Source organism: Grus americana, chromosome Z, assembly GCF_028858705.1.
Source record: "Grus americana isolate bGruAme1 chromosome Z, bGruAme1.mat, whole genome shotgun sequence".
NCBI classification, from domain to species: Eukaryota; Metazoa; Chordata; class Aves; order Gruiformes; family Gruidae; genus Grus; species Grus americana.
The window spans coordinates 9,611,415-9,636,553 of NC_072891.1; the positions used below are offsets into that span (position 1 = coordinate 9,611,415).

General features: G+C 43.3%; 1 protein-coding gene across 12 annotated transcripts in view; it reads left to right on the top strand.

The window, feature by feature from the left end:
• CELF4 (CUGBP Elav-like family member 4) overlaps nucleotides 1-24,876 on the top strand; it is a 730,009-nt gene extending 705,133 nt beyond the window's left edge. For 9 of the 12 annotated variants that reach the window (XM_054810355.1, XM_054810359.1, XM_054810349.1 and 6 more), the window contains exon 13: nucleotides 13,810-16,033. The gene's annotated coding sequence lies outside the window, so the exon portion shown is untranslated. Of the gene's footprint in view, nucleotides 1-11,880; nucleotides 11,969-13,809; nucleotides 16,034-24,797 lie in introns of those variants that run through there. The other 3 variants (XR_008574695.1, XM_054810351.1, XM_054810350.1) reach the window with 3 other exon arrangements.
• Nucleotides 24,877-25,139: the final 263 nt, after the last annotated feature.

Below are 25,139 nucleotides of genomic sequence, written 5' to 3' on the forward strand. Positions count from 1 at the left end.
AGCTGTTCCCCATTTGTTTGTGCTCCTCGGAGTGGCAGGGATCCGCTCTCCATCAGAATAATCCAATTGAACAAAATGATTCATATTAGCAGGCACATCTGTCTGAGGCCAGAGCAGAACCCTGGTGTTAGTTTAATAAATGGCGTTCATTAAACTCAGCTGAAAATATAATCTGGAGAGACTGATGGGGTGAACAGAGCAAAGAATAAGCAAAAGGAGTTAGCAATTATCAGATGTCATTTGTTCTACTGGTTCCACGGAATTGGGGCTTGTTTGCTGAAATCTTAATTTCATTTTGCTGAGGCAGAATCCATCAGCGAAGCTTGTGCTGCAGCTATGATTCCTGTTTGTCAGGCCTTGGTAGGGAACGGGACATTTTTCTTTTCCCTTTTTCTACCAAAAAGAGCAACCGTATGCATTGAAGGAGGACAGAGCACAACAGAGAGCCCAAGGACACGAAACATGGAGGGAACAGTCTTGCCTTTGCCACAAAAAGTCTGCTGCATAAAGTTCCCTGTGCTGCAGTGCAGAGAGCATGGGCAGTGCCTTAGGACAGGCAGCCTCACCATTTCCAGTGCCATACCAGTTGTGGCTGTTCCCAGATCCTCTGACATTTTCCCTCCATACGAAGGGGGTTTATAAACACTCCTCATTTGGCTTCAGGAGCATTTTACACCCTACAGATGCCAGTGGGAAGGACTCTACAAAGGCTGGCATCTTCTTGGTGGCCAGGTCAGGGAAACTCCTAGCAGCTGTGCACCGATGGCTGCCCAAGACAGCTCAGCAGCATTTCATGGAGCACGTTGGGGAGGCACAGGCACTGCGGATCTCCAGGCAGCCCACATGTTCAGAGCTCAACCCCCATCATCCCGAGCTGCCTCCTTCAGGCACAGCTCACACCCTGCCGCCAGTTCTGCCAGTTGCCTGGCATTAGCATTCCCGGCCATAAGTCTTCACATGAAACACTGAATCCAGAGGGCCTGCTCTTAGGAGGGAGATCTGCCTTTCCCATTTCACGCTGAGCAGAGACAAGCTTCTTGTGCCTGACTTACAGTAATTTATGGTCAGCGCTTGAAGATTGGCTGGACAAGTTGGGTTTTGCAAGTTGCTTTGGTTTGGTTTTGTTTTAATTTCTCCCCACAGGTATTCAAATAGTCTTTGGTGTGCTCCAGAGGAAGGCAAGAAAGGCTTTTATATTTATAGACTTGCTAGGGCAGCACTCAAGTCCCAGCCAGTCAGAAAAAATCAAAAGAATAATGGAGGAGAAGGGAAACCTTGACCTCATAAGCTTTCAGCGTTGATTAGTTTGTTGGTGTCAGGAACCTTTTCTTGTTCGGGGCAGACTAGCTGTGAAATGATTATTTTTTTTTCCCCTTCTCTTTAATCTGTCTCCTGTATTCCCATGGGGAAGGAGGAGCCAGTACCTGCCTTCCTGGAGTTCTGCTTCAGAGGAAGCAACTGAATGGACTTGCACACCAGCAGTGAGGTGCTGGGCTTTTTTTTTTTTTTTACAGAGACTCATCTTCTCAGTATGCCCTTTGGCAAGAGGCTGAGCACCTTCAATTTCCCTTGAAATTGTGTAAGAATCAGTTGCAGACATAAACTGCTCTGGAGATGGTCAGAGGTTGTTCTTGCCCTGGAGAGTACGGGCGAGAGAGGGGCTGCAGAGATGGGCAACATCTTTCTGACACTTGCCATTGCCTCCACCATCACTAGCAGGCTTCATTCACAGCCATGGAAGTGGGTGAGACATGCGTTGAATCCCACCTCTACCCCCACCATCGTTCCTCACTCAGGTAAATCCCTGAGGCACCAGGAGGAGCATAAAGGCTTAGGCCAACATGAGCCTGTCATTTGTATGAGACTGGTGAGAAGCTTGCTGAATTCATTGCACCAGAGAAAGCCTCATCTGACATCTCACGGCCTGTGGGAAATGAGCTCTTGGGTCTCATCTTGGTTCCTCCTAAACGTATCTCTGTAACATGTAAGCCCTGATTGCTACCCAAGTTGGCAAGTGCATTTGAGAGCTGAGGACTACAGGAGGGAAGAGAGCTAAGAACCTGTTGCACCCCTGGGAAGAGCCTCTCTAGGCACATTGGCCGGTGAAAGCTGTCACTGCCAAAGTCTGTTCATGGTCACCTTTCACAATGTCTTTGTCATGTTGGTACTAAAAATGTAAAACAAAACAAAACAAAAAATCAAATTTAGTTATATAGATTATTGTCTTAGAAATAATGAGTATAGGTATTAATCCTTTCTGCAATTCTTCTGAGGTCCTTTGAGAAAATTTCAGGACCTCAGATGACTACAGTATTTTTCTAAATCTCAAACCAATAAGACCATTAATATTAGCGTTAGAGAATGAAATTACAGGGCTAGATATGAGGTTGGAATAACAGACACCCCTCTACAGCTTATGGTCTAGCCATACTTCACACTTGTGTCTGCAGCAAGATCAGCTGGTAGGGTTTCCATTTCCAGATGCTCAGTGTCTCCCCCATCACCTCACTTCCGTCAGCTGAACGGCTCATGTGGTAGCTTCCTGACATGTCTGAAGTCAGCTGGACCAGCAGTGACCCGCTGTCTCAGTTGCTGAAGGTGCACAGGTTGATTTAGAATAAAAAGGGTTACAAAGCAAGGCCCAGCGGCAGAGCTAAAGGGGTCCAACGTCGGGTTCAGCTCTGTGGGATCAGGGGGTGATAGCCCCCCCAGGCAGCACAGCTGCAGGCACAGGGGAACAGGCTTCATAAGCACAGGCTGTCTGAGGTGACAATAAACCAAAAACCCAAAGGACTGGGACTGATAGACTCCTCACTGGATGCAAATAGAATTTGGGGGTTATTTTCGATACTTTTTTTCAAAGTACGTTGAAGTAATCTTATGAACCAGCCAGCACGGGAATGAAGGAATCAGCCCATTGGTTTTCAGGGCTTTCAGAAAAATTCGTTTTGTTTTGGATTTCTTTTTAAATTCTCAGACAAAAAGTTTTGATTATTTTTTAAGCAATCATAATGTTTGACTGATCACCTGTATTTTCCACCAAGAAAAGCTTTGAACAAAAATGTGATCCAGCTCTAAATTAGAACCATATAAATACCTCAGCTATAGCAGTGAAATGAGTCACATACATAAGTCATATACATGAGTGTTTTCAGAATCAAATTCTAAGATACTAAATTTTGCCAAGAGCTGTGAGTTCTTCAGATGGAAACTGCTCCAACTATATGGAGGAATTCTGGTCTTATCTTTCTCAAACTTAGAAAGAGTTATCATCTCCTTAGTGCAAGTATCTTGTTTCAGAAACATCATACAGGAAGGTTGTGGGGTTTTTTAAAACAAAAAATTAATAACATTTAATAATTAATAGAAATATGTAAGCTTATTGACTCATCCTGGGCTTTAATCAATTTGAAATATTCGGGGCACCAATTTCCACCTTACTGCTCCTCGCTGGAGGTACATTAGAGTTTTACTGCAATTAAAACGAAGCAGGAAATATTTTTAGCTAATTGCACTGTGCACCTTGAAGGTAATTTGAAGCTGCAGGCAAAAAAAATAAAATATCAGAAGGAGTAATTGAGTGTTGCAAGCTGGGAGTGTGTGCTCCTGGCTGCATTCTGATTTAGAGGGGTACAGAGAGTAGGTGAGGTGCCGAACAGACTGGCAGGAGAAGGGTGAAGTCTCACCCCTGGGGAACGGTGCTATTATATATCACAGGGAAGCAGACCCACGAGTGTGAGGCTGCACGTGGGAGATGCTGTAAGGTACAAGTCCTGGCATGCAAGGCAGGAATGCGCTTGGATGAGTATTTGCTGCACCTGGGACACAGCGTGCCTCCACCACCCCAAGTATGGGCAGGCCAGGTAGCTCCTGAGTCCAGCCCTGCCTCCTGCCACTGGCGCACGAGAGTCACTGTGGATCCCTGCCAGGGATTTCAGCTGGGAGGAGAGCTGGGGTCTCCTCCTTTCCTGGATGCAACCCCACAGAAGCACGACACCAACAACTCCTTCCTGCTCCCAGTGAGAAATTACAGACCAAATTTCTTATCCGCAGGCTGGCAGACAGCTGTGGGCTATCGTGTCTCATGGCAGGCACGTGAGCCCCAGGTAGGATGTAACAGGCAACCTATTTGGAGGTCACAGGGAGCATAACCCTGCCTGCTGAGATTCATGAGCTGGGCTTGATTAGGGGTCTTGAGATTAACCTAGGAGGTACCGTTGTCTGGTAGGGAAAATGAAGGGAGGAATGGGCGTAGCATCTCTATCTAATCCTCAGCAACAAGAACAGGAGAGTGAAGCACTGGGTTCATCGGCGTTTTGATAAGCTCTAGTCACTCTACAGAGGGAAAAAAGCAGAACCAGCGAAGTCTGGACACAGAGGCTCGCTCACAGCTTCCCAATTAGACTTGGTTCTCAACTATGTACACTTTTTTAATTAAACTGTTGATACAATGCTCAGGAGATAGCAAACTCCTCGAGGCCCCGTTGTAATAAAGAACCTTTCATTATGTGCAGAAAGGTAGCTACCACACAGCTTAATTGCCTCTCCCACCTAATGTTCACCAGCAGCAAAAGCAGAAGTGAGCACTCTGTGAGGCAGGAAAAATGCTCCTTGGGGCACAGGACCCACTGAGATGGCCAACAGGAGTGGAAGAGGCTACAGGCTTTCCTGGAAAAGTAGCGACACAACATACATTTGACCTTTACCATCACTACCACCCTGCTTCCCAAAATTGTTTATTGCACTGACCTTTGCCTGCAAAGCTCTTGGTTGGTAAAAAAACAGATGAGGGAGGAATAGGGACCCATGGCTATGTTTGCATGAGCAAGCAAATGCTGGATGTTGCTGAAGAGGGTGACCAGGGCTGTGACTGCTCAACCCTCACCCATTGCTCCCTACTGCAACCTCAGTCTGGGCAGACCAGAGCTCCCTCCTGCACCAGCCCCCCCTCCATGCCCACTCTGTCCCACCCCAGCCCCATTCATCCTCCCACCACACACCTCCACACCTCCTTCAGGGTGTCTCCACCACCCTGTGATCCCTCTCATGCCGTACCCTTCGACATGTCACTGATCGGGGACAGGAGGTGTCACCTTTTGGCGACAGGGTGAGAAAAGGCAACACCATGCAGGGAATCAGTGACATTTTGTGACCATCCAGGCTGGCTTCTCCAGGAGCGGCCACTCCATCGTGGTGCTTTTTCATCCGCTGCTTGAGACTAATGGCTCTAGAAAAATAGATAAATCAGAGGTGACACAGCTATTGCTGCCTGACATTTTTTCATCAAACCAGCTGGGGGAGGAGGGGGTGACCAAAAAGTGACATTTTGACCAAACTGGATGTTTCCACAGCAAATTTTCATTCTAGTAGATTAAAAAAGAAATGCCAACAGCACAAAAAACAAAACTGTCTTGATTAAAAATGTTGGCCTTCACAACACTAAATTCCTGTTAAAAATGGACTGTTTTTCAGATTGATTTAAAAAAGACAAAAATTAATCTATTCCTCTGGCCACCTCCCCCCCCCCCCCAGATTTGTTTTTTTTTTTAACTAAAATATTCACAGGAAAGAAATCCAAAATAATGACAATTTTCCTGTGGAAAATAATTGTCATTTTTCAACCAGCTCTTAATGTAACATAGTTAAATGAGAACAATCCTAGTAACAACACTGCACAGCAAGTAAGTCATACGATTATGTGAAAGAAGGGCATTACAATTTAAGAGCTAATTTTTATCGTCACCTTTAATTTATAAATGGGAAAAATAAGGCAGGGCCATCAAACATCTTAGAAAAAAAAAAACACAGAAAACATTAGCATTCAAAATGCTGGACTCCCATCTCCCTGTTAGATCACATTAGCTTCTCTGTCTGTATACGTGTAGTTGTCTCTGTTGATATGTATGTATATATAGTACCTGTGTACGTATACATATGTATGATATGTATGTGTGCATATTCATGTATATAAAGATTCATATATACTATCTGTCTCCTTTTTAACCTTCGGATGTTAGAACTGAAGCATCTGAAAAAAACAATCTTTTTTTTTTCTTTTTTTTTTTTCCTTCCTAAAAATAGCACCCCAAGAGTCCAGGTAAATGCATTGATTTCTAGCGTAAATGACCAGGCTTCATTTAATCCCAGCATGGATGCAAAGTCCCCTTCACCGCACTGCCCCTCCTGCTCTAAGATATTTGGGTTCCTAATCTTGGTCTCCCCACAACAGCCTTAGCAGCAGTTATCACAGGGATGGAGCTCATTTCGGAGAGCCCTGCCTCCTTCCTCCACCTCTGCCAGGCAGTCTGGGCAGGAGCCAGAGAAGGGGAGATCTGTGCAGGTTGGTATCAGGGTATGGTGAAGAGGAGGACTGAGGCAGAAGGAAAGCCAAGCTATCCAGCATTGGAAGAAAGTTGGTGCAGAGGCATAAAATAGAGAGAGAAATTGCTATAGAAACAAGAAAAAAGGCAAGGGAGAAAAACATGGGTTGGAATTTTAATAATATTGATCAGCCTCAGAGGCAATCGCTGTAAAGATCTGTCACCCGTAGGAAAAATATCTCCACTGCCTTGCTATAGGTGTGCTTGGGCAGGGGCTCCAGAAGATGGAAGGACAGGATCCTGACTGCAGTTTTGGATGGTCTTGCAAACACACATACGTGAGAGACTAGTGTGTATTGCACAAAGGTAAAGAAGTCTACATATGTGGTGGGCACATGAGCAATGTTCAGCCATGATCAGAGGCTTAGGTGTGAGCACAGGAGGTTGCCAATTTGGTGCTGGAAGAAGTGATTGCCTTTGAGGTTTTTTGGGGAGAGGTCCCTTGCCTCCAAGACAGCACAGAAAAAGGGGTAGAGAAGATGATCCACGGAGATTTGGCTAGGAAGGGCTAGGGGAAAGGACATAGTAGGAATTATGAGGAATAGGAGGCAGTAAATTTATGCAGTGGAAGAACTTCAACCTGGTAGCCCATCATGATGCAGGCAGAGCTAGGCCAATTTTGTGGTCCACAGAGCAATCTTGCACCTGTAGCTTGGTTGCTTTTGCAAGCTTTGCAGATACATTCATAGCTTGACAGGAGGCAGATGACCTGAAAGGTGTGTGCAAGATGCTGCACGAGCCTAGAAGTCCCTAGACTATATGGTGAATGTCACAGGGCATAGGAGCTGTGTACTTTTAAAGAAGATCATTTGCATTTTCTTAGTTTGTAAAGTCTTTGGGAAAGGCTTGTGCTTCTCTTGCTTTCAAGAGTTTGTTGTACCTATGGACACAAATGTTGCTCCACATAACAGTTTGACTCTGTCGCACTAGCAATAGTAGTGATCCTTCTCCCATTGAAGCAGGGGCGGTTTGCCGTTAGCATCAGCAAGATACAGGGCAGAATCCTTCCCGCTGTGCACAGACCTGGATTCAGGCCATAACTAGCCACCAGGCTGGTGGTGTAAATGGGACCAAAGCTGCTTCAGCATCATCTTCTTGGTCCTCTAGTAAATCCATCCTTGGAAAATGATCCAGCGGTCTTGGCAGTACAGCCTAGTCTACCTCCAGAGCCCCACCTTTATGGCTGTCAGTTCTCAGCAATGTCTCAGCCCCATGTGGAGCAAAAGAAATATAGATTAAGAGCTGAAAAATTAGAATCAGTTGCAAGGGACATCATTGCTCTTTAGCAGGGCCATGTGTGTAGAAAATAGGGATGGAACACATAAAGAGATCACCATTAAATGTCTCTTTTGGGGTAACCATGCATGCAGTTGCTCACATGGAAATTGTGAAAGAAAGCAGCCACAGAGAAGCTTTCCAGGAGTTACTCACTTGGCCTAAATGATTTACTGAGTGGCCTTAGATTTCCTTTCTAGTCTTTGGAGAGTAACAGAGACACCTTCAAGTCCCATTCATATCTTAGCTAAGGAGGATCAGTGCTCCTTGTCACCTTCATGGGCTTTGGGTGTCATGGTGTCACCTTTGCCTAGGGTGAATGGGCTCCCAAGTTGAGTGTTTACATCTGGATGGGATGGGTCCAAGCCAAAGACTTCTGGGGGAAGTAAATCTTGTTCTGGCTTAAACATGGGCAATGAATATCTCCCATAAGGCAGAGCTGTTCCTTACAGTCTGGTTAGAAGCTGCTGTTAAAAGCTTTCCTGTGACAGAGGTGTTTGTAGTATTAGGACTGCTGTCCTGACAGCACAGGTTACAAGGACATTTCTAAAGTTACGTTTGCTCAAGGATTTGAGATTAATTTCCCCTGATGTTATAGACCTACAGTGTAACTATCTCATTCACAGCTAGTCATTCAGGGTCCTCATTATAACCACAAGAGAGATATAGGCTCCTTTTGGCCATGCTTCACAGTTTCATCCGGAATGGTCCCCTAGCACAAGTGAGTTGGGACCTACAAGCCCTGTCTGTCTCCACTAAAACCAGCCTAGAGTGATTTGCTCAGATGGAGATGTCTGCATCCTGAATCCCATCATTAGGACTTACGCCATTATCTCTATCCAATGTTGAAGGAGAACAGTCTCACACCCCACGTAGGTGCTTCAAAGAAGAAGTTGGGTTGGACGGATATTGTCATTTAATAGATGTATTTGGCTGTGGTTTGCTCAGTGCAGCAAGTTCTTGATCAGTGTTATCTGTAGCAAAGCTACTTTGTATAATCTGTCCTTGTGCACAGACCCTAGTTGTTCAGGAAGTATGCTCCTTTTATATCTCCAAAGCACCACTTTTGAACTAAGGTGTCTGTGCTTGTCTTCATAACCTTAACACTTTTACTCACAAATTTCTTCAGCAAAACCCAAAGTTTATACCTATTCCCAGGAAAGTGAATTGCTTTTCTTAAACAGATGAGTTTGGCTGGTGTCCAGCCGATCTAACACAGATGCCTAACTTGCTTCTCGATTTCAGGCCGCTGATGAAGCAGTCCCATAAGATCGGTATCTAACTCCTCTGCCTAGTCAAAAGAGAAAGGCATTTGACTCTGTAGCCCTCCAGAAGGAAAGTCTGTCTGCCCAAGTTTAAGACCTGAAAAAGGGATTGTGCACTTGAAAGTCTGTTTCATCTAACTCAATCAATCAACCTAAATAGATTACTGTTTATTACAAACCTTGCCTAAACTCATGTGCATCAGCTATGTGGGCAGGATATGTGCCTAGAGACTGGCAAAGGGTCTTCTCCACTGACTTGGTAGGTGCTGTAGACCCCTGCTTTAGAAGGACAGCTTCATTTGGTGCTTGAAATACAGACCCAAGTTAGGCAGACAGGATGACCACATGTGACTTTTATGTGAAAGTGCGTTTTCTGGGGTTTTTGTTGTTGTTGTTCTTTTAGCCTCAGCAAGTCTAATCCTTCACCTGTACATATATATGTCTGTGTGTGTATGTTGTATCCACAGTGTGGAGGACAGGCAGAGGGATGGTAGTACCCACTCCAAAGCCAGTAGTGACTGGCAGACCAGCCTGGTCCTTCCTGCTCCACCTAAAAAGGAAAATGTTTTCCACAGTCAAGGTTATGTCAAAGAAGAACCTCTCCTGAGCTTGAGAGCGGCCTGGGGCTAGCATCCACATGTACACGCATTGTCCACAGTGCTGCCACCCCTGAAGCTGCAGCCAGGGCCATCCCATACTCCAACTCCAGACAGGAGATGTGTGTTGCTGACACTTCCCAGGGATAAGGCAGGAAATTATTTGTTCTACCAGATCTCTCCCATTCTTGTTGCCTACTTGCTCCATTCATGGGAGCAAAGCCTGTTAGCCCTTTTCCTCATAAAGCCTAACCCATGCTGATGGCATGACTGAGGTAAGCAAAGAGCCTGGTCTTGCTATGATGGTGCTGCCAGCTGCCCTTCCTCCCTTACCTGCTCTTTTTCTTGTGGTGTGACACAGCCAGAAAGCCCTGAGGGGTAAGAGGGATGCTAGGGTCCTTTTCCTCTTCCTCATGCACAGCCTGGACCTGTACAGCTGATGCTACTTGTCCAGGGACACAAGTGACAACAGCTCTAACCTGGGCCATCTTCAAAAAGACAGTTCTCTCCCTCTTGGCTTGTGAAACAACTGTAGACCCAGATCTTGCATCTTCCTTGGGGGTACTGGTCTATTGCCTTCACTCAAACTCTAGCAAGCCCAGGTTGACACTCCCAGCTCATCAACGGGCAAGGCACTGGGGCCAGGCCATCAAGGAGTCAGCTCCAACCAAGACAGCAGCCAGCTGTGGGAAAAGTGTGGAGCTGAAGCCAGTGCTCAGATCAGGGGCTTAGCTCAGCATCATCTCTTGTCAGCTGAGCGTAACTGCTGTAGCCAGAAACAGTGTTTCAGCCTAGAAAAAAATATAGAAACAGTAAAAAAAAAAGAAAAATAATAAGAATTTTTCTTTAGCCAGCATGCATGACTTTAGGATGAGAACTGCCAGTAATGTTCTTGTGACACCCAAAACCAAGGTGAAATTTCAGTTGTGTGCAGTGACTTTTCAGAAATAGGCTGGGAGGAGAGATATGAGCCCTGCCAAGGGGATAGAAAGGCAATACCTGAAGAACGAAGTGCAGAGCTGGTGACTGAGACAAGTGTATCATTGTGTGCAGTGATTTTTGGTGTTTACCGAGGCAAAACTCCCTGGGCCAGTAAAGGGACATTTTCCTTTGTAGGAAAGGAACAGAGTGTTTCTGGAGATTGTAGCAACCAGCCCCTGGCAATTTCTTTTTTTCTTTTTTCCTTTTTCTTTCTTTTTTTCCTTTTTCTTTTTCTTTCTTTGTTATCTTTTCCTTTTTTCTTTTTCTTTTTCTTTTTTCCTTTTTCTTTTTCCTTCTCTTTTTTCTTTTTCTTTTTCTTTTTCCTTCTCCTTTTTTCTTTTTCTTTTTCTTTTCCTTTTCCTTTTCCTTTTTCCTTTTTCATTTCATTTTTCTTTGCGTTTTTCTTTTTTCTCCTTCCTCTTCCTCTTCCTCTTCCCCTTGTCTCCTTTTTTCCCACTATTTTTAAAATTTGGGCCAGAGCTAAACACCAAAGGAGTAAATGCCCTTCTTTTAACAATGCTGATTTAGGGACCATCGTATCATCCGAGTCTTCTGACAAGTCTGCTTCCCACACCATACCAGTATTGCTGTGTTTCAGAGCTCACCGTCCTGTGAACTGCTAAACGGATATGCAGCAACCAGAGTAGTTGCTTTTCTTTTTCTTCTTCTTCTTCTTCTTTTTTTTTTGTTTGTTTTGTTTTGTTTTGTTTTATTCTCAGTAGCCAAAGCAGCTCTTGGTCTATTACTACCCCATGATTTTAAACTTGGGATGTAATTGAATTAGAGCAGCACCTGCTCCGGAGTCCATCTGAGGAAATGGAAAGGCTCCCGGAGGACTTTGGCGAGCTGTCCAGTGAAGCCCAGGATGCTGGGGGTGGTGCGGGAAAGGCCAGTGCTAACGAAAGCATTCTGGTTAGCAGTGAATGTATTTATTTTCCAGACTTTGCAAACCGACCTGTGTCTGCGCTCATTCATTCAGTGCATGCTCTCCTCAACAGCCGCTGCATAACGTTCTGTTACTGTTCACTGTTGACCGTGTGTCTACATTTAAGTGTGTGTTTTACGTGTGTGTCTCTGGCTAGGCCTCCTCCATCCTTTTTTTTTTCTTCCTTTCTTTCTTTTCTTCTTCCTTTCTTTCTTTTCTTTCAGTTCAGTTTGTTTGTTTTGCTCTCCTTGTTTCATTTTCTATAGTTTAATGGCAAGTATTTCCATTAGATCTTTTTGACTGATGCTGTGTTTGTAACTTTTTTTTAAAATTATTATTTTTATATATATCTTCTTTCCCCACCTTTCCCTTTTTCCACACTATATATAAATATATATATATAAAAAAAATCTTTTCTTCTTTTGTCATTCAATCAAATTCCAACAAAACCAACCAAGAGCCAGTCAAATCCACCACAGTCTCGCGCTGAGCTAGGAAAAAAGTTCACGTAATGACATGAAAGTGGAGAATACAGTCCCCCAGGCCGTAAGTTCAAATCAACTCGAAGTTGAAAGTGTGACATGATGGCGTCATGTAACAAGCTAAGAATTGGTTGCATGACATGCCGTCAAGTTTCGTGCAGGTGCCGTGATTGAAGCATTTTTCTTGGATGTTGTATCAGTTGATGATTGGCCAGTCATGATCACATGTGCCTTTTTTGACTTTGTGCTGCCACAATTTTTTGCTGTGCTCATTTTCGTTTCGTTTTTGGTGCTTGCAGTGGTTTCTTTATTTGTCGTTTGATTTCTCGTCAGCGTTTTATGCTTCTTTAGATGTCACATAGAAGGAAAAAAAAAAGATGGATTCCTAATTCTTTAGAACAAGTGGGATTGTTATAACTACTGATAATTTGGAAAAAAAAAAAAAAAGAGAGAAAAAAATGCGTGGTTAATTTTTTTGCACTGAAAATCTTGTGATTTTATTTTTTTTCTGGAGAATTGGGGCCTTTTTCAATTGACACCTTTTTTTCCCCTTAGGATATTTCAAATCACTCTCTAAAAATTTAAAAAAAAAAAAAAGAGTAATGATAGTAACAGTAGTTTGAAAACTATAGCAATCCAAAAAAAAGCAACCCCAAGAAAAGCCTCATTGTATGTCTTTTCAAGAATTCCTAATTTTAAGGTTCTGCATTACAGCATCTCCAGGCAAAATTAATTGCTCAGGGGGAGGGAGGGATTGTTTTGAGTGGGAAAAAACCACATCAAGATCAAAAAGCAAAATGCATCTTTTTGTTTACAACTGAAAAAGGGTCCTTGACGAGTGTTTTTTATTTTTTTATTCTATTATTATTTTTGGTGTTGTAATTGTTTAGACTGCTGTGTACGGTTTGCTGTTTGTTGAACCAACAGTGTGAAAACCTGCCAGCATGGATTGATATTCCGCATGACACTTTTCCACCAGAGTGGACCTTTTGCAGTTTCTAAGTTTCTTGATGTAATAAATCACCGAGTGTATAAGAAGAACCTGCTTGCTAGAAAGAGATAAGAGCTAATCCTTAATGATTAAGCATCCTACTTAAATGTCAAGCCTAGTCGGATCATGATTACATTTTTTTTAAATAACTTTTTATTTAAGAAATGTTAGCTTTACATTTTTTTGAAAAAAAAAAGTTTATTCCAACAGCCTTTTTTTTATTTAACCTCCTATAAATTGCCTGTTCAAAGTCCTACTTTCTGACACTTACAAAGGAGTAGATCTTATTGGCAGCTATGTCTCCACAGAAAGCTTATACACTGTCATAGATGGCACCCCATTAAAATGTAGAACAATTCTTTCTTGATGCCTTTCACACTATAAAAGCCCACCAAGCAAGACTGTGATCTGGCATTGTAAATGGCACTTAAAAATAATCAAAATGCAGCTATCTGCACATACAGATTTAAGTAGATATGCCCTACTATTATTATTATTATTATTATTACTACTACTACTACTACTACTACTACTACTACTACTACTACTACTAGGAACAATTGTATTTTTCTCTATCATGATCGTGACTACCTTGCTCACTTTGGGTTTGATCCAGTTCTCACTGAAGTCAAGGGGAATCTTTCTGTTGACATTGAGTGGGAGCAGAATCAGAGCCAATACCTCCAAAAGCAAAACACCAAACCAGAAGCCCCATCCTGTCCCAATTGAAGGGAGAAGAAAACACCCATTACTTTCAACAGGAGCAGGATTGGGCCCAAAAGAACAGGCTTGTTTTTAATTTCATTTTCATTTTTTAGGTCTTTTTTCTCCCTGTTCCAAATACCCCTACCACCTTCCCCACTTCTCCCTCCCCTTTTTAATTTAATTTCCAATGATCTTCTTCATTTTTTTAGGGCAGCAGCTGAATGGGCCACATTTAGAAAAAAAAAAAAAAAAGTATATATATATTAAAAAAAACGGGAACTGTTGGATTACACCTTTGACATATCAGCAAATATCAATCAAGCTGAAGACTTCAGATTTATTCTCTCTTTGATTGTTTAGACTGTAACATTTCTCCAAGAAAAGTATCACATCTGCTGACTTCGAAGGACATGCGCTTGAAAACAAACAAAAAAACAAACAAAAAAACAAACAAACAAACAAACACATAAGTAAAAATCAGAACAGGAACAAGATCAACCAGGATTTCTGAAGAGACACTGATATCACCACAGCGGCTTTTCTTCAAACAGGAGATGCAAACCTGGATACTGACAAAGGAGTGCCTGTTTGTCACCAAGGATGCGGTTACCATGCGTGACCCATGGTAACAGTCACTGAGCATCTTTATCTGTCATTCCTTAGCTATATAGGGACCAAAGGACAAAACTTTTTACCGCAGACTTGTAGCTGTATGTAAAATATGGAAGTTCTTTCCTTTTCTCTGAGCTGTTCCTAAAACAGTTTTTGAGAGCGATTATATGAAATATGTAAAAATTAAAAAAAAAAAAAAATGCTTAAATGCTTTTAAAACAGCAAGATAATAGTTCTTTGATACTTCGGGAGGTTCTTTGGTTATACATTAATTAGAGTCTATGAAGCTTTCGTATGGTTTTCTGTATAATACGTAAGGATTGCGCTGTTAAAGGCAGGTAAGATGGATATCTATGAAAAGCAAAAAAGTAAATAAATAAATAAATACATAAATAGATACATAAAAAGGCATAGAGAAGAGAAAGGAAAGATGGTTGATATTAAATGGAAAACAAAAAAGGTTTGTAAATGCTTCTAACTCTCCCCATTTAAAATCTTAATAGTTGTACAGAATTTAAAAAAGAAAGTTTAAAATACCTATATAATAGAAAAAAATTAGACAACATAAAAAAAATAAAAAAATAAAAAAGCAAAAAAAAAATACTACATAGAAGTTAGCGTTAATGCTAAAAACAAAGATGTTGTAGAACTGTAATTTTTGTAGAGTTTAGATTGAGCATAAATTCCTACTCTCTGCCAATTGCTGTTGGATGCTGTTATTTATTCAAGGAGTAAAGGAGATAAATGGCTACTTTGGCAGCTTTTTTAACTGCAAGCATTCCAGCTATTAAGAAAATAAACAAAACAAACTCATTTCTGTAGACAATGCAAATGGGAAACAAAACAGCTGTCTTTTTATCAGACGTTTGTTCTAACTTGAACAACAATACACAGCTAAACGCTTCATGTCTTCATGATCTGCTGTCCGCAAAATTCCCATCATCCTATGCTTAAGTAGCTTCCATATTTGCTCTAGAAACCTTCAGGGCAAGGGGTTAGCCTAGAACCTTAATCTTAAAAAAGAAAAAAAAAAAAAAAAAACCCAAAAAAAACCAAAAAAACCTATAAAAAAACCACAAAAAAATAAAGAAGAAACAAAGAAACAATCTCTTTGAAGAATTTCTGAAACTGTTTACAAGGAATTTTGAAAAACAGGGGGATGTTTAAAAAAAATAAAAGATGCTGGCTCCGTTTTCTGTAAATAAATTTGCATATTTTGTAGGACTTTTAATTGTAATGATAGAGAAAAAACAAGGAAAACTATTTAATGAAAGCACGATATTTATCTTTGGTAAATGACTTTAGAGCAGTTAAAAATAAGACATTGCTTTAAAAAATCTGACTCAGAAAAAACAATGAATTATTTAAGAACACATATATTTTAAAGTATATCATATGTATTATAATTTATTTTCACAGTCTTAAAGCTTGATTTACATCATTCACACTTGTTTATACTGATTGAGCAGTGTGATAATTGTTTCTGGTTCTTTATTTGGTTTTACTCTGGTTTAATGTTCTTGTTTGTTTTTCTCAGTGTTTTTTATCTCGACCTCAAACTTTCTTCCTTTCTCTTTCTTTAAAAAAAAAAAAAAAATATTTTAATTGTAATTCCCTATTGGGCCTGATCTTATAGTCCTTACTCTGCCAGAACTCCCACTGGGATGTAGCGGGTATTTTGCCCGGGTAAGGACAGACAGACTGAGCCCACAGCTAGGAAGTACAGATGTGTAACGCAGCTGCAGTTCCATACAACTGCTCTTTCACTCTCAATTCCCTAAAACTCCTTGTAATCTTCTGTAATTATTGAATGACGCTTTCCAGCTTAGCCCTAAATAAAGCACAGTTTAAAAAAAAAAAAAAGCTATGTTCTTTACTTCTTGATGGCTTTCCTTAATGTGTTTGCTTTGAGAACAAAATGAATCTATTTCGACTCTTTCATTAATATACATTGTTTGAGTATCAGAACAAATCCCTTTGTTATATAAAACATATCTCATTGGATTGAATTAATGACACTGTTGCATTTAATGTCTGCTTGATATTCCACTGTGGTTTACCTTAAACCTAGTAGGTTAGAAGATCAAATAATGGTACATACAAATTAGAGTCACTGTAGCTCCCACTTGAAGCCTGTTGTTTGATTTCACACTCATGGTTTTTTCATGCTGATAAGTATAGAGGCCAAAGCTCGGGAACTTGCTCCTTTTGCTGCTTTGGGAAAACCTTGTGAAGTTCAGCAGTCTCCAGAGATGAGGTTCAATTTCTTCCTGAGCAGCCCTCACATCTTGTCTTTTGAATGATTATATTTTTTCCCAAAAAAATGGCTGTACCAGATCAACTGAGCTGAGGCTGGGACTGAAATCAGGAGCTTTTGCATTTTCTTCCTGATTCTTGCAGCCGCATCTGCATTTGGACAAGTTGCACCAGCTAAATCCATCTCTAAATGGGACTAATGGTGCTTGTCCATAATTTGAACTCCACAGACGGAAGGAGTTCTATTAGTAGAAACTCCTATTATTACCATTATGAGTTACTAATGTCTGTTCAGGGCTATAGAAATAAATGAAATGTAAATCAGGTGATAAATACACTGAGCGAAAATGGTCAGTATTTTGTTTTCATCTAGAGGTAAAGGCAAATACAGAAGAGCACATACACCAACCCCATCTCTGCCTTTTGGCAGAGAATATGTTCTGTAGAGGGCTGAGTAGGCTAAAGATGTGAGAACTGGCCTCAAATGTCACTGAGAAATGAGGAGTAGATCTCCAGTAAGAAGAGGTTTCTGCTCCAAAGGCCATTCAGTGTCCTGCCCTGAGCTGTGGGGATAAAGAGAATAAACAGAAACACATCCTCTGACCTGGGCTGACTTTCAGAATAAGGGGGAGCTGGAGAAGATCACCCTTTGAAGAAGGAAAATCCCACAGCAATAGGGATGGCTCAGTTTCCCACAGTGGCACAGCAAAGGTAGCACTAAAAGGTGTTGCCTGAATCTCTCCCAATTTCTCTGGCTGCCTTCCCTACTCTCCCTTGTGACCTTCAAGATCCCCAGAGCCCTCTCCTAACCCCCTTGAGGTAGATGCTATGTCTCTGCAGTGGATTTGGGACTGTGAGGTATGTCCTGATGTATCCACAAGGACACGGCCATATGGTCTGAGTAGGATGGGCTGTCTCCCTGGGCCATCCAGCTGGGGACACCTCTGGATGCTGAGATGCCATTGGGGGCTCTTGGCTGATGGTTGTGATACAAGATTTCAGAGTCTTGTTTCAGGTACCCTGCAATACGCAGAAGATAAAATATCCAGTGCTGGGGAGCAAACACCTCCCAAGGGGAGCCCAGAAAAAAATATTAAAGCTGCCTCTATGGCTGAGGTCAGTACTCCTAAAAATAATTGACTTTGCAGAGCCACCACTGTGGTTTCTGAATTGGGGAAATCTGGCTATGAGGACTAGCAGGGACAACCAGTGAAACAGGAGGGACCATGCACAGTCCTCGCCCTTCTCTCAGCACTTCCCCATGCATGATATTGCAAGCTCAAAGAGAGGGCAAATCTCCAAGCCCCATCCCAAAAAAGGAGGGAGGCACTACAACGCTGTCAGCCCACTGGAGGTTCACTTACACTGCTGTGCTGGGGGATAAAGCACTGCTGTGACCACACTGCTGCCTGAACTAAGTGATGTTTACTTGCCACGCTCAACTCTCTGGTTATGGTAAAGGCACTGACTAAAACAGGATGGGCTAAAGCACAAATGTAGATATGGTCTTATGGTTGATTTAAACACCCTTCTCTGGGCTCTCCATGCCAGCCCTGTTTTAAGATTTAACTGCTTGTCATAGACTCCATGCTTCTTTCCAAAGGAAGTTCAACCCTTTACACTGTAGGTGCTATAAAGCTGAATCATAGAATGGTTTGGCTTCGAAGGGACCTCAAAGATCATCTAGTTCCAAACCCCCCTGCCATGGGCAGGGACACCCTCCACTAGACCACGTTGCCCAAAGACCCATCCAACCTGGCCTTGAACTCTTCCAGGGATGGGCCATCCACAACTTCCCTGGGCAACCTCTTCCAGTGCCTCACCACCCTCAGAGTGAAGAATTTCTTCCTAATATCTAATCTAAATCTACCCTTCTTCAGCTTAAACCCATTACCCCGTGTCCTATCACTATTTGCCCTTGTAAACAGTCCCTCTCCATCTTTCCTGTAGGCCCCTTCAGGTACTGAAAGGCTGTTATAAAGTCTCCCTGGAGCCTTCTCTTCTCCAGGCTGAACAATCCCAACTCTCTCAGCCTGTCCTCATAGGAGAGGTGCTCCAGCCCTCTGATCAGCTTTGTGGCCCTCCTCTGGACTCCCTCCAACAGCTCCATGTCTTTCTTGCACTGGGGAACCCAGAGCTGGATGAGGTACTCCAGGTGGGGTCTCACAAGAGCGGAGTAGAGGGGCAGGATCACGTCCCTTGCCCTGCTGGTCACGCTGCTTTTGATGCAGCCCAGGACACGGTTGGCTTTCTGGGCTGCAAGCACACACTGCCAGCTTGTGCTGAGCTTTTCATCGATCAACACCCCCAAGTCCTTGTCCTCAGGGCTGCTCTCAATCCATTCCCTGCCCAGCCTGTAGTTGTGCTTGGGATTGCCCCCACCCATGTGCAGGACCTTGCACTTGGCCTTGTTGAACTTCATGTGGTTCACATGGTCCCACCTCTCCAGCCTGTCAAGGTCCCTCTGGATGGCATCCTTTCCCTCCAGCGTGTCGACCACACCACACAGCTTGGTGTCGTTGGCAAGCTTGCTGAGGATGCACTCAATCCCACTGTCCATGTTGCCGACAAAGATGTTAAATAGTGCCAGACCCAGTACCGACCCCTGAGGAACATGACTCATCTCAGACATTGAGCCATTGACCACAACTCTTTGAGTGCGACCATCCAGCCAATTCCTTATCCACCAAGTGGTCCATCCATCGAATCCATGTCTCTCCAATTTAGAGACAAGGATGTCATGTGGGACAGTGTCAAATGTCAAAGTCCAGGTAGATAATGTCAGTTGCTCTTCCCTTGTCCGCCAACGCTGTAACCCCATCACAGAAGGACACCAAATTTGTCAGGCATGATTTGCCCTTAGTGAAGCCATGTTGGCTGTCACCAATCACCTCCTTATTTTCCATGTGCCTGAGCATAGTTTCCAGGAAGATCTGCTCCATGATCTTGCCAGGCACAGAGGTGAGACTGACCGGCCTGTAGTTCCCTGGGTCTTCCTTTTTTCCCTTCTTAAAAATGCGGGTTATGTTTCCCCTTTTAAATAAAGCTTTGCAGTGTGTGTGCCTGTTTTGGCATGGGACTGTGTTCTTGGGGCTGGCAAACAGCAAAAGAAAAAACCCAATATGAATCAATGAAAATGGAGAGGCCAAGCCAACCTGAAAGCCTGTAGCTGCCTGCCCACCTGCACCAAGATACAGCAGTTTGGGAACACTATTACAGAGGTTCAAAAGCCACTGGCTGTTTGATGCTGAATCCTCTCTCTTATTTGTAGTTGCTAAATCACATTACATGAAACTAAAGGTTTATTAAAGGTCAAACATCCATCTTTCGCCAAGGTGCTCCGTGGCACCAGTGTGATTACAGCGAACTGCAATCCCATCCCCATGAATAGCCAGGGGCAACCTTTGGTACAAGTACAAGGCATGGTTTGCAGTCATTCTTTCTGGAGTGCCATGGAGACACCTCAGCCACTAATCACATTTCTGTGTCTCTAAGAAAACAGTAAATCCTGTCCTGGAGTCACTTTCCCATATCAGCATTTCCTGGCGTAGCCACAGAGCCACTTTTCCTCTGCACACATAAGAGGAAATGATTCCTCTCTTCGCTTCCACCCCATCCCCACTCCAATTGTCCATTAGGCAACTTTCTTTTATTAAGAGATGGTGTGGGCTTTGAATGAGGCTACAGAGCTCTGCCTGTTTTCCCCTCATCGCAACTAACATTGTGATACCATTTGGAAATACCCTTGGGAAGCAAGGTGAGGACTTTTCCACCTTGAATATTCCAGTTTCCAACAGCACATTTCCCCCGGTCCTGAATACACCAGGGCAGCAATCATCCCATGGGTGTAGAAGCATGTGAGGTGTTCACATTTGTGGTCCCAGGAAGAACTCACACAGGGGTTTGGCAGGTGGGGAAACACATATCACTGCGTGCTTCAGTGCAATGTGCAAATGCCGCCCAAGCAGCTTGTGCAAGTTTGTGCACAGCATCAGTTGGAGAAGGAAGCTCCTGATGATGCTGCCTAGGAAAGTCCCTTAGCAAACTTCTTTTGAAACCACATGGCTTGTCCTACCACTCCAGAGACAATGAAATAGGAATAGGCCACAGTCTCAAGTTAGCCAGCTGTGGAGTCTGAAAATGCCTTTTGGAATGGCACTGCTGTCCTACTTATTGAGGAAATCAGCCCTTAAAACAGGTTTCAATCCCATAGCTTCCCTCTCACTACAGTAAGCACTCACAATAGAGCAAACACATCCAAAAAAACATTTGAATGAACCAAATCAGAGCCCTTACGCTCTGTTTATTAAGGGAATGAGGCCACTCTGGTGTCTCATAGAATCACAGACTGGGTTGGGAGGGACCTTTAAAGGCCATCTAGTCCACCCCCCTGCCGTAAGCAGGGACATTTTCGACTAGATCAGGTTGCTCGGAGCCCAGGCTCTTTGCACACTTGCACTCACCACTGGTATTGCATGAGCTTTTGTCAGTGCCTACCCAACTTTAAACATTCCCACGCTGCTGCTGAGAAACCTGTCTAGTACTATTACACACCAGGGGTTCTGGTGGCAAGAAACTCCTTGGTAGCAAACTTCCTCTCGCCATGGCATTCATAAACCATGCTGAATTCTGGGTCTCAGTCTGGTAAGTTCTGAACTTGCCATGGACTACCTCAAGCAAGCACAGACTGGGGAAGGAGGTTCCTTGCACACATACAGGTAAGCATGCCCTTTTCCTCTAAGCTGCAACCTCACGGTGTGTGGTGCGTTCACATGAGATATCATAAGCACAGGTTCAGCACAGGTCTCCTCTGAGATTCCCATGACGCAGAAAATGGCCCTGATTATACAATCAGGGAGCAGTCCAGGCGGGTATTTACAACTCGTCTCATTGATCTGCCTCATTTTGTTTAAAAGGTGGAAATAGATATGGAAATGGGGAACGAATGACTCCATAACCTCTCCTAGGAGAGCCAGGCTCCTAACACTGCTCCCATGAATGTGAAGTACATTGTACAGGACACAGGACTCCTCACTGGGAGAAAGGGACACAGACCTGCCCCTTGGTACACCTTAGCCTGCTGCTCAGGGCACTCTCCTGGGGTGTATTCTTTGCTGGGTTGCAGCTATTGCTTTCAGCTCTTAAGAAGAATTGATACGCACATGCAAGTTTGCAGGCAGCTGGTGAGTGGGTGGGTTAACTCTCCCCAGTGGGGAGCCACAGCATGACATCCCAAAAATGGGCACTTCTCCTCCTCAGAGAGACAGAGGCCCTAAACTTCTCCTCACCCTTTAAAGCAGATTGGATCACATGTTTTACTGTTTCCACACAAAGCGCAGAGAATGCAATCTCCCAATCCAGTGTTGTGAGTCCTACCAGACAGCTAAGCACCCACAAATCAGGCATCATGACTGTGATGCCTCCTTTGTGAGTCCTTCCTCCGGAGGGTAAGGGAAACGGCTCCACTTCAGTGAGCTACAGAACAGACTCCAAAACTGGAAGGGTTGTCAGAAAGCACATTGTACACAGATCCTCCTACCAACTCCTACAAGAGAAGATTACCTTCTTTCAGCTAGAACAAAGAGCTATTAAGCAAGACAATGGGCCTAGCAGTATTGGTGAGCCATCTGTCATCAAGTGTTAGACATTAGCAATATCTTTTTTAAGCCGAGCCAATAGAAGCCCCCAGCCTCTGTTACAATGGCATATAAGCACAGATGAAAAGTGTCAACCCGATTTTTCCTTGTTTTAACTCCTTCCACTAGGTCTGTTCTGTTATTGATGCTTTCTGGAGCAACCCCAGAGCGTGCTGTAGCACACAAATTTCACACAATAATCATCAAAGTAACACTTTGCATCACATTTCACACAAGTTCACTAGAATCAGTGCTGGGGAACAGACTGATTTGGTTTGAGGGCAGGCAACCAGGAGACTGATGACAAAGAGAATCTTGCCCCTCTGGACCCAACTTTTCCAACCCCAAGGGACAGCTATCCAGAACATCTGCATCAGTGTTCCACAGCCCAAATGCCAAAGACAAAGCAGGTCTGACCCCCTGTGCATACCTCTGCTAGCTGATGAGTAGCAAGCAGCCATGTTTAGGATATGAGAAGAAATGTGAGATTAGACTGAGATACACCGCAACCTGAGAAGAGCAGGCTGGCCCTACATGTGGCACCAGTTATTAGCCTCCTCTGCCCAGTCCGAGCACCCCCCTCAAGAGACGGTTTGGTGGGTGCATGCCAAAACTCCTGTTCTGAATATTGGGTTGTGCAGATCAGTCCAAGCCAAAACAGGATAAAGAACTAGAGAGCTACCTGGCTCTGCAGATTAAGCTCTGCAGTTTAAGCAGGAGTTGTCCTATATCTCGCTTATTTATATCTTTCAGTTTCCAGCCCAAAAGCCTGATCTTAAAGCTTTACTAAGTAAATATTTTCTTTCCTTGACTACAAGCTTTTGCAGTGCTGGGAGAGAGCTGAGTTTGGGTGAAATACTGGACATTTAAGGTGTTTTATTTTACTGAGGTAGGGAATCCACGTAAAGCAACAGACTTGTCTGAAAGACTTACTGCCAGATCCAGTTTAATCGGAGACTGGGGAATTTTTCCTTCCATGAAGGGGCTGATACCACCAAATACCGAATTTTAGGAAGGGTTTTCATCCATCAGATTTAAAGGAGCACTGCCTCCTCAGTAACCACAAACGGTGAAGAAAAAGTGGATAGAGGTCTGTGCAGCTGGGGACAGCTGGGGTTAGAGGACAAACTTTGCCTGGCTGGACCTTGCTTTACCTCTATACCAGAGCACTAGCAATAGATGCTTGCCATCCAGCTGGTCAGTAAGCCTTCCATCTTTTGATGGTCCTACATCAGAAGGGTCTATACCACTGCTCATTAGTCCATGTGGTGCTTTTGTTGCATTTTTAGCAGAGAAGCCAAGAAAAGAGATCTCACTTCTCAGGTATTAGTCCTCCAGGGCTCGTGCACACAGATTGACCTTGTCTGTCCCACAGGTGATGGATGGGTGGAGCAAGCATTACACCTGGCTGAATTAGGAAACACTTTGTGAAGATGGAAACCACTGAATCTCAGCTGGGAGGCAGTAACTGAGAGAAGCCAAGTGCAGTGGGAAGTAAAACAGATAAGCTACGGTTTGTACTTACCATTTGAAATAGCCTCAGAGAGTGAATGCATGGTCAGGTTCTGCATACCGAAGAGAAGTGCTGGACTTTCTGTGCACCTCTTTCCTGAGCTGAACAGTAGCAAATTCCAGCCAAGAGGCTTGATGTGCGTTAAGACAAAGAGACCATAAGTTCACAAAAAACAAGTTTCAGGGCTGTCAGTCTGGCTTCTCTCCCTGTCCAGAAAAGTTATTTCAAAGACAGAGACAAATATAGGGCAGTTCAATAAAACAAAACTCACAAAAATATGAGCCAGAGGGGTAGTTATTGCTCGTTCTCACCTGGCAGGAACGGAAATGACATGGAACAGGGACTTTGAGAACTTCAGCCATTTGATTGTATGACTAAACTGTACAAAGAGACTATTGTGGAGAGTCAGTAGGTGTGACAGTGGCATGGATAATTGTGTGTGTAGAATAGATAACGAAGCTCTTATATGGCCTGCCCTGTGAAGTTGCACAATTTTCATGGTAACTAGAAATGCAAATGGAGAAGGCACTCTGCTCCTCAAATTTTTCCAGTGGCTGGTTCTTTGTGAAGCTCCTGCTGGACTTTTGCAAGTGTTATTGTCAAAAACATTCAGCAGTGGCCTCTTTCTGCAGCAAAAAAGTGAATAGGAACATTTACAACTGCTTTCAATGCACACCTTACAAAAGTCAACAAGAAACTGCAATTTCTTTCCAATGTAAAGGTCATTTAGCATTGGATACAGGCATTTTGGTGTGTCAAAGAGCAGAATATCCTGTCCCAACGTGCTCATCTTTTACCCAAGAAAAGCCATTATTGGTGTGACAAGTTGTAATAGACAAACAGCTATGCTCTGCCATTCTTCTGTGTGAAAAAACCCTTTAGCCCCTTACTTTATCAGGCCTAAAGTCATTCCTTTGGCAATAAGATCAACAGAAACCTCTGCATTTTTCTTCCAACAGTTAAATTATTTATGAGCTTTGAAAATAATCCCACTTTGTCTTCTAACCCTAGTTTTCCATATATGCATGTCTTTTTCCATGTCGACCCCTGTGAATTCTTCAGCTAAAATATGCATTCATTAGAAAAACATTTCAGGGTATTTTTTTCTCTCCTCTTTATCTACTTGTTTGAATATGTTGTAAACTTGATTAATGTTGCCTTCTAATCTCTTTTTTTCTAGAGAGAACACCTGGAGCTCTTTTAACCTGCCTCAAATAAAAAACAAAACTCAAAAGCCAAACAACCCAAGTGGCAATATCACACCTTCACAACCCTTTCCTTTCCCTGGCCATCCATTGCTCCTTTTCTAAGAGGGTGGACGCATGGGCAAAACTTGTGTCAATGAACCTGCAGAGTCATGGGTTTCTTCTAAAGCCCCCTTCCTTATGCTCCCAGTAACCTGCCTAGTTTTTAGCCTCTCTCTGACTAGAATAGTTTGGGGAGATTTATGACAGCAATTCTTCTGGTTCCCTTCACAATGTGTTTTCCGCTATTCTCATCTATCGCTCTGCCAACATGCATC